At 42.7% G+C, this 16,144-nt stretch overlaps 1 long non-coding RNA gene across 2 annotated transcripts; it reads left to right on the top strand.

Annotated features, from left to right (window-relative positions):
* Window positions 1-10,994: 10,994 nt before the first annotated feature.
* LOC144321633 (uncharacterized) lies at window positions 10,995-13,985 on the top strand. 2 transcript variants are annotated; one of them, XR_013387227.1, is made up of 3 exons: window positions 10,995-11,124; window positions 13,545-13,646; window positions 13,806-13,985. It is a non-coding gene; the product is annotated as an uncharacterized LOC144321633 (long non-coding RNA). The 2 variants fall into 2 exon arrangements; XR_013387228.1 differs by lacking the exon at window positions 10,995-11,124 and adding an exon at window positions 11,598-11,665.
* Window positions 13,986-16,144: the final 2,159 nt, after the last annotated feature.

Below are 16,144 nucleotides of genomic sequence, written 5' to 3'. Positions count from 1 at the left end.
TCACTCCATACCCACTCCCCCAACACACACACACACACACACACACACACACACACACACACACACACCACAACCTGGGACAGCCTTTAGAGACTAGATGACTCCAAGCAGAGACGAAGCTGAAAGGGGTTCTAAGGAAGCTCAGCACTCCTCTTTTTTCTGCTCCCAAGTGACTGTTAGAATTCTGCTGGCAGTTTCTGGGGTGGTGGAAGGGGAGCAGGTCCCTCACTGAACAGGCTATCCCGATAGGGTCTATATCTCACTTCCCCCTCCTGGGGGTCCACAGTGCACTGTGACTTAGATCAGCTGTTGTTTTCCAATTTCTTCAGTCGCCCACCTGCTGTCTAAGCTAATTTAATAGCCTCCATAGCACTGGGGAGCCGGATGTTCAGATGTTCACAGGAGTGAGGAGGCTGCTATGAGACAACCCAAGTGAGGAAAGTTAGCACTGATACAGCCATACATCCAGGCATTAAATAAAATAAGTGCATAGATTGCAAACCCTAGAGGTTCTTCCACTAACATCCAATTAGTGAACGTGTCCCTGTCGGGAATATCTGCCTTTCCATGCCTTTCTATGAAGTGATCCATAACATTACTGAGGGAATTCAAGACGTTGCTCTCTGTACCCTGGTGGCCAGAGTTCTGTGTTCCTGATTGGCAATTGGAGGGCATGGGAGATGAGTGTGCCTGTGTGTGTGCAAGCACATGCTCCTGTTGGGGGGAGGATTGGTGACGGAGTACTAATAAAAGATGCATTAAAAGATGGTAACTCTCCTTTCTAAGCATTCAGCACCCTCCAGCAGTACCCCTTTCAGCAGCCCATGAAGACGTTTATCACATGCATATCCAGGACCCTGTCTCTCTGTCTTTGAGGATATGGCACAGATGATGTAGAGGAACTTTAAAATGGCTGCTCTGGCCATGAAAAATCTGTCCTGCCAGTGATGTGCATTCATTTTTACTCCAGTTGTCTTCACTGGGGCAAATATGTAGCAGGCTTAGGCTCTACTTTATATTTCTCTGTGACTTTTCTAGAGTCCCTTAATCACATGTACATTTAGGCTTGGTTTTACTATGTGGAATAGTGTGTCCCCATAGGTCCCCTACTTTTCCTTCTGACTAGAGGAACTTTAAACCTAGCTCTTCTACTCACTCCTTCCAAATCCCAAGTCCCATGGCCAGGACCATTCTCTCTCTCTCTCTCTCTCTCTCTCTCTCTCTCTCTCCTGGGAGATTATTTGCTTGCCTTATTTGTTTGACTCTTTCTTCTGTACATGCCTCATCTCGCCTGTCAGACTGAGTTCCCAGGAGGTAAAGGTTGTGTTCTCAGTCCTCACTCTTGTTTGTCTCCCAGTATCAGCACAGATAGGACACTGAGAGGGTGTTCAATGAATTCAGTGAGTTACCAGTTTCTGTTGCTCTTGTCCTGATGCTTTTATTTCCCTCTCCATTAGGGACCTGAAAATGTATCTCTCTATCTTGGCACAGTACTTCTCCATTCCAGTATGCCTCCATGATCTACCCATCCATTCAGTCATCCCACTCAGAAACTAGCCCTCATCCTTGAGGTCTCTTGATGACTCAAAATAGTGTGGGTTATGTTGTGGTGACAAGCCAAAATGGCCTAACTGGAATGATTTATTTTTCATGTATACCACATGTCCCTCATGGATCAGCAGAGGGTTGATATATATTTCATATATCACTTCTAATTATAGCCCATGAGACAGAATTAGTGACAGGCCCCACCTAACTCCAAGGAGACAGAGAATGTAGGAACCAGATAGAATTTTGAGTGACTACCGTTTGCTCAAAATGCCTGCCATATTTCCCTCTGCCCCCAGCTCCCCACCTCTGACCAGTCTGTCATCAATGCATATCCACTCTATCTTCCCTGTTTCTAGAAAATATGTACATTCCTTCCCATCTCCAAGGATAATGCTTATTTCAAGACATCATCATTGCCTTCAGTGTTGACCCCAACTCTAAGCTCCTCTGCCTGCAGCCCACATAAGATTCTTAAAACACAAATCTAAAAAGAGACAGACTCTTAACAATAAAGAATAAACAAATGGTTACTGGAGGGAAGGTGGGTGGGGGGATGGGTGAAATAGGTTGAGGGGATTAAGAGTACACTTATCTTGATGAGCACTAAGTAATGTACAGAATTGTTGAATCACTATATTGTACACCTGAAACTAATATAACACTGTATGTTAACCATACTGGAAATAAGAATTACACACACACACACACACACACACACACAAATCTAATGATGTCGACCTTCACTTAAAACATCTTAATAGAGCAGGATACACCCATTATTACAACCCATATGCCCATCCTGCAACTGCTCTGCCTACCTGGTCAGGTTTGTCTCCTGACACCACTCAAGGTCAAGAGCAGGCTAAAATTGAGCCCAACTCATGTGCCAAGCAAGCCTTGATCTCTGGTGACAGGCTACATCTCCTTGGGGGAAAAGGTGTCCCTTTCTCTCTGTGCATCTATTTCTAATTCAAACAGATGTACTATATGCTGATCAAGCTGCTTTTGTCTAGAAAGCAGCACATTGTTCTGTCCTACACAAAGGCTTTGTATTGGCTAGCAATAAAACTACTAACAGTTCCTCAAGTTCAGCACCCCATTTCTATTTCTCACCTCTGGAAAGTGACACAAACTATCACTCTGCCAGCAATGACCACCCCATCCCATCCCACCCCATCCTGCTGGCCTTGTGTATTCTTAATCCTTGAGAAACCTTCTGACATGACTTCAAATATTCATAGTCAGAGGTAATCATTTCCTCCTGGTCTTAATTGGATTCCCCCAAAAGCCAGCCTTGTGACAAGGATTGAGTGCAGGTGGTTTATTTGGGGAATGATCCCAGGAAGCCTAAATAAAGAATGGTGAGAGTGAGATAGTAAAATGAGAAAAGCTAGTAAAATAGGTTAAGAAGTAAGTTATTACCATTGACAACCGTGGCTTATTCCCACAGGGGAACCTCTGAGGAGACTTGAAGAATGTGGAAGATGGAATATTTGCCCACTGACTCCTGTTCCTCATGGCTTAAGGGATGTCTTTGAGAGCACTTGAGTTTCTTGCATTTTTTGGCTCTCCTAAATGAACCGAGCAAGCTCCATGTTGCTAGAAAAAGTAATCAGGCAGAGATTCAGACATCTGAGGTAGATCTTGGCTCTGTCCTTAAGGCTCTCAGCCCCATATTCTGAAACATTCTTTTCCACCAGAAATGGCTTGGGTTTACCATTGAGTAGTTTTCTCAGTCTACTTCCAGCCTCCTTCCTTTCTGTTTCCGGTTTAAAGAGGCCTCTTTTCATTTTGAATTACCTCTGCTCATTTCATTTCAAGTTAATATAATTCTTTTAAAAATATATGTTTTTTGGGGCACCTGGCTGGCTCAGTCAGTAGAGCAATCCAACTTTTGATCTTGGGTTGTGACTCCAAGCCCTACATTGGGTGTATTTAAAAATAAATAAATATAATATTTTTTTAAAAAATATATTTCTTATGTGTCAAATTATATTCCACTCTCTTGGACAAGTACCAAATCCTAATTTTTTTCTATGCTAAGTCCTTTTCTACCTTGTGCCAAGCTGTAATGGGATTAAGCTCATAAGAGTCTTCAAACTCTGTCTCTAACCAAAAGCACCTAAGAGGCACACCATTGAGATCTAGAAGACTATAAGACGCGCCTGTAAGTGCTTCTAAGTTCTTAACATCAGGTTTTGGAGTCACATCCTTGACCTTATTATTAACTTAAGACAATATTTTCCCACTTTGGGTTTGTTCCTTTCCCCAAGACCATTTCTTACCTTGAGGTCCTTCTGCAGGCCTTGGTTGGATCCTCTATATTTCTTCTAAATTCTGCTGAAAAATTTAACAATTTCCTCTCTACCTTGTCATACACTGATTAAAGAAACCACTTGGCAAATTCAGTATTCTTCCTGGATCTCCTTAACCAAATCTACCAGTTCATTAGGTATATTTATGTTTTCAAATCATTGCAGACAACAATGTTGCCAAACTTCTCACTACTACATACCATGGGTTGCCTTGTCTCTATCCCTCACTATCAACCTCCTGACTGTCCTTCAAACTTTCTCCTTCAGACTCTTCAAGCCTCTGCCAGTCCCAAAATCAATGATGCACAAATTATGTGGAATAAGGGCTTGACATTACAGATTAGACCTTATGCAACTGTAGGAGAGACTAATGAAGTACAAGTCCAGAAGGGAATAGCTAGAGGATCAGAGAAAATCACAGGACTGCAAGAAGAAGCTGGTGGAGAAGCCTGTGGAGGGCTGTTGGCTGTATATGTGGGCTGTATATGTGGGCTGACGTTGCTGTGGGTCAGCAAGGCCAGCAGGCAGAAAAGCTGGACATGAAATGGGGAGAGACAGGAAAACTTGCAATCCATAAGGACAAACCTGAACTCAAGACAAACTAAACCCACATGTGTTTTTCATCACCTCTACCTCAAAGATGTGGTTCCCTCACCACAAAGATGAGCATACATCTGGTTCAGGAGACTAAAGGACAAGATTCTACAGGTGCCAGAAGATCTGCAGGCTCACCTGCTGCCCCACACCAGTGAGGCAAGCAGCAGATCATGAAGACATGCAGGATCCCCATCTGCCTTCCAAACCTCATGCAAATTTCTCTTGTCCTCAGCCAGTAACCCATAACCCACAATCCATAACCATGCCAGGAAGGAAACCCGAAAACCACAGATCCAGCTCAGCTAAGTCAACAAAGTGTAAAAGCACCATAGAGGCTCTTAGCTCATGGGTCTTGTCTTAAAGAAAGCACTTAATAAATGTTAAATATTTATTCATAATATTACCACCTAGCCCAAAGCTCAACACATAGCAGGTGCTCTAGTAATGTTTGTTCGACAGAAACTTGGTTTAAATACCAAATTGGGAGCTACTCCTTGTTCTCTAAAACATTTCCCAATACAAATTATGTCTTTCTTTTAGTAAAGAGATAAAAATCATCTGCACCAACCTGATTTTTTATTAATTTCCCTCTTCATGGGACAGTTATTGCTTAAAACTAAAGCCATCTGCATACTACTTACTCCTGAAAACAGAAGCATTAAAATTCATTCAACTTAGCAATAAGAAGAAAGATTATCTCATGGTGTTACCATTTCCAATGGGGCCTGAATGAGAGGGCAGGATCCATGCTTGAACACTTTCTCTTCATTAGCACTTCCATTCCTACACTCAGCTCTGAGCCCCACCTCTCTGACCCTACTCAGACAAGGGGAACTGAGTGATGAGGTGATAATGAGGAGAAAATGTCCTACCATGTTCTGGGCCTGGCTAGTTCAAAGCAGGACCATAGGGACGAGACTGTACCTGGCTGTTTTAAGAGTTTTCTTCATTTGGGAAGCAGCATGATGAAAATTCATCATAATGAAGAAGAGGAGGCTGCAGCAGCAGTGAACATAGGGAAGAGTGTACATAACAGTGTACTAGCCTGGACTCACCAGACAAACTCAGATTCTTGTTATGAGAAGTCCTTTAGAAAATCCTAGCTTGGGATCCCTGGGTGGCGCAGCGGTTTGGCGCCTGCCTTTGGCCCAGGGCGCGATCCTGGAGACCCGGGATCGAATCCCACATCGGGCTCCTGGTGCATGGAGCCTGCTTCTCCCTCTGCCTGTGTCTCTGCCTCTCTCTCTCTCTCTCTCTGTGACTATCATAAATAAATAAAAAAAAAATTAAAAAAAAAATCCTAGCTTTCTCTCTGCTGCTCAACAACATTGACTACATGACTATATTAAAATGGATGGAATGAAAGAAGGGCGGGAGGGAGGGAAGAAAGAAATAGAAGGAAAAGGCATTCCCCAGGAAATAACAGGTGAAAAGAGATCTTTTCACCCTAAACCATAAAGAGGCCCCAGTCTCATGTGACTTATTTAAACTCTGTTCCAAACTATGATTTTTTTTTTTTTTATTAAGAAGTTCACAATTGTTCCTTGGACAGCACTGATTCTCCAAAGCATGTAGAATGTCCACAATATGTAAGTGCTTCCCTAGCCTCCCAGAGGTAGGATTGAGAGAAAAGCAACACGTGAAAAAACATTTGCTCTTTCCAAGGTGGTTCCCCCTCACAATACAGGGGTTCTGATAGTGAAGGGGACGGAGAATGAAATTTTGGTATGGAAATAGCAATCTACTGTAGTCCTGAGAAACACTTGTGAAAAATTCTCTTGTGTCTTTCAGATGGAAGAGCCCCCCCCACAACCCCCCCACCCCACCAGCCCCGCCACCTGTAGTGCCTCTAGGCCAGTTTCTGGCTCCATTCTCTATCTCCCCCCAAATGGTATTTACTTTCCCTTCTTACTACTCTCCTTTTCTGTCTCTTCCCACTGACTTCCTTCCCTATCTGCCTCTGTGCCTCCAAGATATTCATATCTTATTTGGCTTCTCAGCAATCAAATGAGGCAAAAAAATTATCATGACCCAATTTTTAGACAAAGAAGCTAAGGCCTAGAAAAGATAGATGACTTGCCCAAGGTCATTCCTTTAACTTGTAGCAGAAACAAGGCTAGAGAAAAACCAGGACTTTAGACTCTTAAGACCTCTTTTCTTCCAACTCTTCTGAAAGGAACCCTACCCACTAATGAGTCTGTATGTGAAGGTACATGTTAAAGGTAGGACAAACCTTTTCTCTTACCCACAATTTAGCACTGAACATGCCTTGAACATAATATTCTTCTAACACTTTAAGTGCATATGTCCCTAGGTTATTAGTTACACTGCTGAAGAATTGTGATCCCATGGATGGTCCAGGAACACCTCAATCTTGAAGCTCTGGCAAAATTCCCATATATCTCTAAAAGCAATTTTTTTCTGTTTTGACAAATAGTATACCTATTGTAAGCAGTTAGTTCACTACTTAATTTTTGCATTGACTGTGTTGGCATCTACCAAATCCAAGATTCAATGTCAGTGACACAAGAGGAAACAAAATGAATGGTAAGACATGGTCTGATCCTTGAGTCTATAGAATAGTTGGGAAGATGTCTAAACAGACAAACTAATTCTTAGACAAGGCATTATAGAATAGATGCTCTCAATGCAGAGAAGATTTTAGATGATTAAGCAATACTTCTTCAGGGAGTCATTAGTAAAGTCTTCATTGAAGAAATGGAATCTGAATAGAGTCCTGAGTTATGGGTAAGATTCTGGTAGACAGAGATGTAAGGCAGATTCCTGCAAGCAGAGAGAATAGTGTAAGAGTGTAAGAGTTGTTTTTTAAGATTTTATTTCTTTATTCATGAGAGACACAGAAAGATGAAGAGGCAGAGACATAGCCAGAGGGAGAAGCAGGCTCCATGCAGGGAACCTAGGATGTGGGAGCCGATCCTAGGACTCTTGATCTGAACGCAGGCACTCAACCACTGAGCTACTGAGGTGTCCCAGTACCCAGAGTTTAAAAAAAAATCAAAAGGACAGCAAACATCGCAATTTGGTAGTGATGTTAGAGTATTGGTAATATAGCAGGAAAGTAGAACAGAAAGTGAAAAGCCTTCAATACCAGAGTCTGAGGTCTGGAATTTTTCCAATAGACAATACTAAGCCATCAAGGGTTCCTGAATATGGTGATGGAGTTCTCAGAGCAGTGTAAAAGCCACAGTCCAGGATCTAGGGCATTACACTCTCTGTCTTGCATAGTCAGAAATTTGGAACTCATCTCAGTGTACCAGAGTGAGCTGGAATCAGGAAAACCAGAATGCCATTTATTAACTCACCATAAGAAACAGAAACGTCTACACAAATAGATCAGGATTTTCAGGTGCAAACAACAAAACCAACTCTAGCTAGCTGAAACAAAAAGGAAAATGATTACAAATATTGTGAAACTCACAGAATTTCCAGAAACTCACAGCCAGCAATTAAGCTCAGAGACTCTAGAGCCAAGGGAAGAATCCAAATGCCACTACTGAACCACCCACAGGTCAGTCCTGTTGGTGGCGTGGATGCAGCAGCACTGAATACCCAGTAGACACTGAGCAGGAGGCACTGAGCATGGCATGCTCTAGAAAAAGTGGATTCTGGATATGATCTTCCTTTTATGTGGCCCCTTTCCCTAGTGGAATCTGAGACTTAGAACACAAATTTTTTCACCTCTACTGTTGGAAGATGCAAATCCTAATGAGAGAAATCAACAAAATGTAAGAGGAGGAGTCTGAAAGATGTAGGATGGCAATGATTGACAAATATCCTCTGCACAGCATGACCTGGAAATAGGTTTATCCCGTCGTACCATCAGACAACTCTTGTTCAATATGAAGTTAGAGAAAAGGAAATCATATGTATAACTTGAATTTTTCCATAGCTCTAATAACTTGTTGAATTCAATTCCACAATTCATTCATTCAGTAATGAACACTCACTATTTGGTTTGCCCCATACCACATGTACTCCACAGAGCTTTAAGGAGGGACACTACTACCCTCCTTTTGTCATCCTTCTTTAAAGACATTACCTTTTTTTCCTTTTTCTTCCCTTCCAAATCTGCCTCCCAGGCCATGTCTGTTCTTTTATTTTCCTTTTGCAATCCACAGAGCTAGTATAATCTTTCTGAACTTGGCCTGAAGAGAAGAAAGAGCATTTTTCCTATTAGCATATACATCTCCTGGGCAAAGAACCTGAAATCACCTTCAACATGCCAGAGTGAGTCCAAGTTTGACAACTGTTCTCTCAAAGCACAATAATAACCCTAACTCCCTGCAAAAGCTATAACTTTAATAAAAAACAGGTCACACATCAGACACCAGTATTGCCAGAACATGCAAACACACACGTACTCTCTGTCACTGATAACTCATAATAGAAAATGAAATTTCCAACAGTATTCCTCCCACCAGTTTCCCCAAGGAATTCCCTGGGGAGAGGGGAAGGAAAGGGTTTTTAAACACCCTCAACACTCCCAAAGCAATGTGCTATGTCAAGAGTATCCTGATCCCTGGGGAATAACTGGGACACACACACACACACACACACACACACACACACACACAGTCTTCATGTCATTACTAAAACACAGTTGCAGGATTGGGTGAGGGTGATAGAAAAGGTACATATCTGAAGTCCTGCTTCTATCTTTACTGGCCGTATGACGTTCAGTTTCAGACCCACTCCGTCTCAGTTTCCTCCTCTGTAAAATGTCCATGAAATCCTATTACTCAGCCATTAGAAATGACAAATACCCACCATTTGCTTCAACGTGGATGGAACTAGAGGGTATTATGCTGAGTGAAATAAGTCAATCGGAGAAGGACAAACATTATATGGTCTCATTCATTTGGGGAATATAAATAATAGTGAAAGGGAATATAAGGAAAGGGAGAAGAAATGTGTGGGAAATGTCAGAAAGGGAGACAGAAGATAAAGACTCCTAACTCTGGGAAACTAACTAGGGGTGGTGGAAAGGGAGGAGGGCAGGGGGGTGGGGGTGACTGTGTGACGGGCACTGAGGGGGGAACTTGATGGGATGAGCACTGGGTGTTATGCTATATGTTGGCAAATTGAACCCCAATTTAAAAAAAAAAAAGAAATCCCTAGCTCACAGAGTTGTTGTCAGATGTAAACAAAGAGATTTATTCAGGGACACCTGGGTGGTTCAGTGGTTGAGCGCCTGCCTTGGGCTCAGGTTGTGATCTCGGAGTCCCAGGAGTCCCGGGATCGAGTCCAGTCCCATTTTGGGCTCCCTGCATGGAGCCTGCTTCTCCCTCTGCCTACGTCTCTGCCTCTCTCTGTGTGTCTCTCGTGAATAAATAAATAAATACATTCTAAAAAAGAGATTTATGCAGAGCACCCTGTATAATAGCAAGCAAATTATACCAGTACTATCCTTGCTATTACTTGTGTCTTTATCACCGTCACCTTTATTACTGAACCAAAGGGTCCTATTGGATCAGAGTTGAAAACAGAAAGAGTCCCTTATGCCTGTGCGGTGGGTTCATCTCTAACACGTAGAAAAGCCACTTCCTTGTCATTTGGATAATGGAAGCATTCAAATTCTATCGAACATAATGACTAGCCTACAAGTGGACAGAAAACAGCTCACAGAGGGAAAAGACAAGCACTTCTAGGAGCCCTGTGTACAAGCTTGACCCCTTCTCACCCCTCCTCACCCTCAATCATTGCCTCCCCCTCTCTCCTTACCCAGAGGTTTCCTTTCTCATTATGTGCAGTTTGAGGGTAGAGTGAGACTCTCCCTCGCTCTCTGCAGAAAACAGTGACTGTATTCATGCATTACCTCTGTAGAAAGTGAGACTGCATGGCTGGGAGAATCCTATCATGACTCCACCCCCTAATGAGAGAGATTGTTTGCAGGCAGATGAAATTAAATTGTAAGCTCTATTGACTTCAACAACAGGTGCCATTTGGGCAAACCCAAAGGGGGCCATTGCACTGTCAAAAAGATTTAACTCTTCCTGACACTACAGCATTGGGTAATAGCCTCCCGCCAGTTCTGCTGCCAGAAACATCACCACTGGAGATCCATTCCACTGTGTTCTTGCCCTGAAATAGTTTTTAAAATGTTAATCCTCAGGGAGAGGAAACAGACAACTCAATCATGCTCAGGTTGATTAGAACCTGGGTCCCAATCCTGGCTAAGTTCCTTGGCCAAGTTTCTTCATCTGGAAAATGGAGGAACACAGAGAATTATAGCCATATCCTAGGCTGTTGGGTAAGATTAGATGAGAAATTATAGAGAAGATACTTAGCATTGGACCTGGTACAATGTGACTCTTGCACAATTCTTTCATCATATAAGGAATTTCTTGAGCTTCCTCCCTGGCAAACACTCACGTGCTTGGAAAAAGGCAAACTCCTGAAACTCAGGCTGACAATCCCACATCGGTGGGCCTGGGTAGGTGCACCTTTAACAACCCTCCAGTTAGTTTGTAGAGGTGGATCAGACCATTATCCTCAGAATCCACCCCACTCCCACCACGGGGCCAATCCTAGGGTCTAGCTGATAGGGGTTCAATTCCCGCCCTTTCCCCACCCCTTCACTCCTGACCGGAAGGGCCTGAGAAGGACTGCTGCGTGGCTGAAGGAGTGAACACCAGAGAAGGTGAGGGAAAGAAGTGATAAACATTCTCAAAGCCAAAGTGAGAAATTTACAGTTCACCTTCTCCAGCCTGAGGCCTTCCTCTGGAGGAGATGGGTAAGGAGACACTGAGAGTTAACTTGGGTAAGGAACTAAAAGAACAAATAGCAGTCTATACAGAAGAAAGCGCTTTCAGAAAAGCATTGTGCAAATCCCAGACACCAGGCACAGGCCCTGAAATTCCAGTTTAAAGCAATTCAGTTCCTGTTCCATTCAGCAGGCTATGAATTGCAGGCATTTGCACTTCTGTGGTACCTTTCACGCCAGAGCTTCAAAGCCCTTTTCAAACACAAATCTGTTCAGCCTCATAACCTCTCTGAGAGATTTGGCAACGGGATAGCGGGGATCACTTCCCTCCCTACCTCAAGGGCAGCCTTTGGGGGGTGGGAGACAGGAGGTAGGAGGAAAGGCAGTTTAACAGTCACTTAACCAGGCATCTTGACAGCTCACAGGAGGAGGAGCCACGTGGGATCAGAGTGAGGCATGGAGTTCTAGAATTACCTGGGTATCCACCTCTTCCTTTTTGGTTTTAGCATCTTCTCTCTTTAGCCTGAACGGTATCTGGTGATTCGGCAGACACTGACAGTGCCTACCCAATGTCATCCTCACTTCATCCTTGTAACCAAACCCCACCTTTTTCTGGGGTGAGATAGCCCCAGAGGGTAGACCATGATTCATTCAAACCAAATTAGCAATCCTCTTCCCATTTTTCTCGGCCTTCTTGCAGCTATGAGTGACCATTATCATTTAGGTTTGGCCAATGAGATGTAAGGGGAAATCTGCTGGGAATTTGCTAAGCTGCGGTAATAAATTCCCCCATCTCAGTGACTCAACGCAATAAAAATTTGTTTTTCTTTCACGTTATAATTGCAATGCACTCGGTGGGGACATTGCCCCACGCTCACCAGGGAGCCCCGGCTGGGAAGTCTTTGACATATTAGAACAGAACAATCTAAATCTGGGGTCTCTGAAGTCCCCATGAAAGGGACAAAAAAGGTGGGATTTAAGGATAATGGGTCTCAACTGCCTATGCTGGGAAATGACACACAGTCATTTTCTCTCACAGTCCATTGACCACACAGAGTCATGCCAGAGTGCTAATCTAAGAGAGGCTTGAAAGTGCAGGATTACACATAGAGTGTTGGGTGACACTGTGCCACAGAGGTGACCTCATGACAAAGATGACATCTCCTGCTACCTCACATACCTTCGTATTCTATTTTTGTAGGAAGCCCACCTTACAGATGGTAATCTGGAATGTCTCTCATTTGAAGCTAGAAGTGCCTAACCAGTCTAGATTCCTGTCAGCCCAGCACCTGTACGTCTACAGAGTACCCTACAGCTGTGTGGGTAATATTGAGAATCATAACAAAAATGGCACTATGGGAGATGGGCTACTTCTATCTTTACTCAACAAGAAAAGTACATCATTTCCAAGCCTGGCTCTGTACTAGGCTCTGGAGGCTCAGAGTAAATAAAATGGGGCCTAGGCTTCCTTGAAGGTCTCATGGGATTATGAGGAAATCAGGAAGGACTTTCAAAAATCAGCCTGCTGATGTTACACATTCTAAGCAAACACCGAAAATTAATTCCATTCATAGCAAAATCTCAGACCACGGATCTACTCAATAAGAATTTGCAAGAGTCGGTGGGTGGTGGAATTAATGGCAACTTTAATGGCAACTTTAGAGGCTATTTCAAAGAATTTAAGTCTTTGATGAAAAGGGACTATCAAAGAAAAAAAAGCACTGGCATTTTGGTCATCATTGAATACTGTTATCTGGAGTCAGATGACATGGAAAAAATCTGCTTTAAATAAACTTGCCAAGTTCACGTCCTTCATGGGAACACTTTAAAAGATCTCGTGGTGCCCCCATCAGCCATACCCTCTTTCAGCCCTTGCCCTCCTTGTGGGCCCCACTGGTCATCCCAGTCACCAATATGTCCTCCTTAATCTGAGCTGTAACTTGATATGTCAGGAGTGTGAAGAACAATTAGCCACTTGAGTATTGCATAACTTCAGAAGTCTCTTGAGATGAAATGTATGCAAATGATAGTGTCTATTATTCGCCTGATAACCATTCTTTAATTCCAACTTAAAAGAGAAGAGATTTCCAGACATCCTGATGCATTTGATCCAATGAAACATTCAAATAACTTTATATCACTTGAGTGGTAATTTATCTTCTCTGCCTGGAGCAGAAAGAGGTTTCAGTTCAGTAATAATGAATTTATGTCATTTCTCCCAAGTCGGTTTCTTTCAGTTGGAGCATAGCCATTCAAATCTGTGCAGTCTTTTCAGCACGGAGTTGCTCTGGGCGTGGAACCATTCAAAAGATCCCAAGATGAAGGTTGACACCTACCCCAATAATTGTTGTGTCCAGGTTAGAAGTCACAGTTCACAAGAATCGAAGCCATTCCTTGATCAATGAGATGCAGCCAGAGATGCAGCAAGAGAGAAGAGAAAGGAGATGGGAAACCAACAGGTGAGCTGATGGGACAGATGATAGGGGAGCTAAAGAGAAAGAGCAGTAAGTGGACAGTCCCATTGTGCTTTCAGAAGCTGGGGCCCTCCCCTTTAAGGCTGCCCTCTGGGTGTTCTCCATTCCTCATCACTTCCTCCTGGATATCTCTGCTTTTCCCAGATTTGCCTTCCACGGCACTGCCTGCCGAAACGGAGCCTCCGACAAAGCCAGACGAGAAAACACTGAAGTCACGTGGCACCTGCCTGTTTTATCTGCAAGAGGAGGAAACTGTGTTAATAAATGCCTGTAACATTTAATGATGTGGCTTTCATTTTGAACACATCATTGCTCGATATTGAATCCATCCATTTTGATAATAAACACCAGGGCCACGGAGCGCTCGCTTTTCACCCACAAATAAATAAACAACAGGGACTTGCTCTGTGCGCTGGGAGTGAGGGAGGCTTGCCACTCCCCTGCATGCGTTTGCATCTTATGAACTCTATTCAGCCGCATGGCCTCCCATTCGTCTCTCTGGAAATCCAATTTCCCTCTTGCAGGTTCCTCTGCCAGTTTTCTAATTTTCACATCAAACGGCATATTACTCATTGTCAGGCTGGTTGTTCTGGAAGAATCGTTAGTCTTAAACCCTTTACCAGTATTTTCAGTCCTGCCACAGACTGTTGCCAGGCATCATGTTTTCCAAGAGTGCTAACCACCCACCCGCAAAAAGCTCACAATTTCAAACCTGCATTCTCTTGGCCCAGGCCAGGGCCAGTGAGAATAATACTTTCTGAAAGATAAATCCAAATTCTTTAATACAGCAAAATAGCCCCTCGCAGCGTACCCAGGAATGTGTGATTCATTTTTCCATCAAGCACTTCTCACACAATAAACCCTTAATAAATCATTGATTTAAAAAAAATGAATAAATGATTAAGTGAATCGTATGTTTCACACACACACACACACACACACTTCTACAAGATTACATGGATATATATTACACATATACCAAATCAAACTTCATTGCATCTAGTACAGGTTAATTTTTATTTAATCTAATTTTTATGCTAACAAAAAAAATCTTTATTTTAAAAGGATCACTAATTATACTTTAAATGGTAGCTTTAATTGATATAATTAATTTTAATTTGCCATGAACTAATCTTAACTTCCCAGGCTCAGACCCTCCCCAGATCTGCAGCTTGCAAATCTGTGCCTTTGATTCTAAAGTTCTGTTTCATCCCGTTTCCAAATTCCCAGGTTGCTGGAAGTGTCTAACACGTTACCTCGTTAGAGCTGGGGTCCATCATAGAAAGGGATATCTCAGGCTCATTGCAGCCAGAGAGTAAAGAGATTTGGCTGGAAATCCATCACCCTAGGGGTCATTTGGACAATCTCGTGGTCTCCAAACATGTGGCATTGCTGCCGCATCCAGAGGATGGGCAGACACCTGTAGGATACTGCCTTTCTAGAAGCCCCGTTCCACGGACATTTCCTCTGTTTCTAGAATAGTCCTCCAGGCTGTTGCAGGTAGTCCCCAGCTATAAACACTAAAGGACCAGAAAAAAATGTTGTCTCTTCCTTACAGTCTTCCAGGAGATGAACTATGAAAGAAGTGCTTTCTTCCTTAACAGAATCAGACCTCAAAGCCTGAGGTTCATAACAGGTAAATGCAATTCCTGACCCTGAATGCTATACTGGAGGGAAAAAAAATGCTACAAAGAAAATCCGCTGGTGTCCTCATATGAACTAAAGTTGAAAATTGGTTATGAGGGCAGCCCAGATGGCTTAGTGGTTTAGCGCCTACTTTCAGCCCAGGGCGTGATCCTGGAGTCCCGGGATCAAGTCCCACATCGGGGTCCCTGCATGGAGCCTGCTTCTCCCTCTGCCTGTCTCTCTGCCTCTTTCTCTGTGTGTGTGTGTGTGATTCTCATGAATAAATAAATAAAATCTTTAAAAAAAAAAAAAGAAAGAAAATTGATTATGAAAAGAGAAAATCCTAATTCTTAGGAAGCCTGTACATGTACATGAATGATTCTAATGCCCAGAGCTTTGAAGTATATTGATTAAATATATTATATTTAGTTGATTAAAATATTATACATAATATTATTGATTAAAATATATATAATAAATATGATGTATAAGATATAAATATATTGTATAAAGAGAGAGTGGGATAAGTAATAAAGCAAATGATGTAAATGTTAATAATAAGTGAATCCGGTAAAGGGTATATAATATTCTCTGTGTTATTCTTATTCTTGAAACTTTTCTGTAGGCTTGAAATTATTGCCAAGTTAAAAATTTAAAGTAAATATTTTAAGCCCACTAGCATAGATGAAATCAGGCTGCAGCCTTTAAATATGGCCATGTGAGGGCCAGGGGCTAAGGATCACACGGGGGAAATAAATGTTCCACCAGAGCAGGAGACTGCAAACTTTGAGGGGAGCCAGGCAGTAAATATTTTAGCCTCTAAGGGCCAAACTGGCTCCGTCACAGCTTCCTAACCC

This window comes from Canis aureus, chromosome 10, assembly GCF_053574225.1.
Source record: "Canis aureus isolate CA01 chromosome 10, VMU_Caureus_v.1.0, whole genome shotgun sequence".
Taxonomy (NCBI): domain Eukaryota; kingdom Metazoa; phylum Chordata; class Mammalia; order Carnivora; family Canidae; genus Canis; species Canis aureus.
The sequence above is the reverse complement of the archived record's forward strand: the minus strand, read 5'-3'. Positions and strand labels throughout refer to the sequence as shown.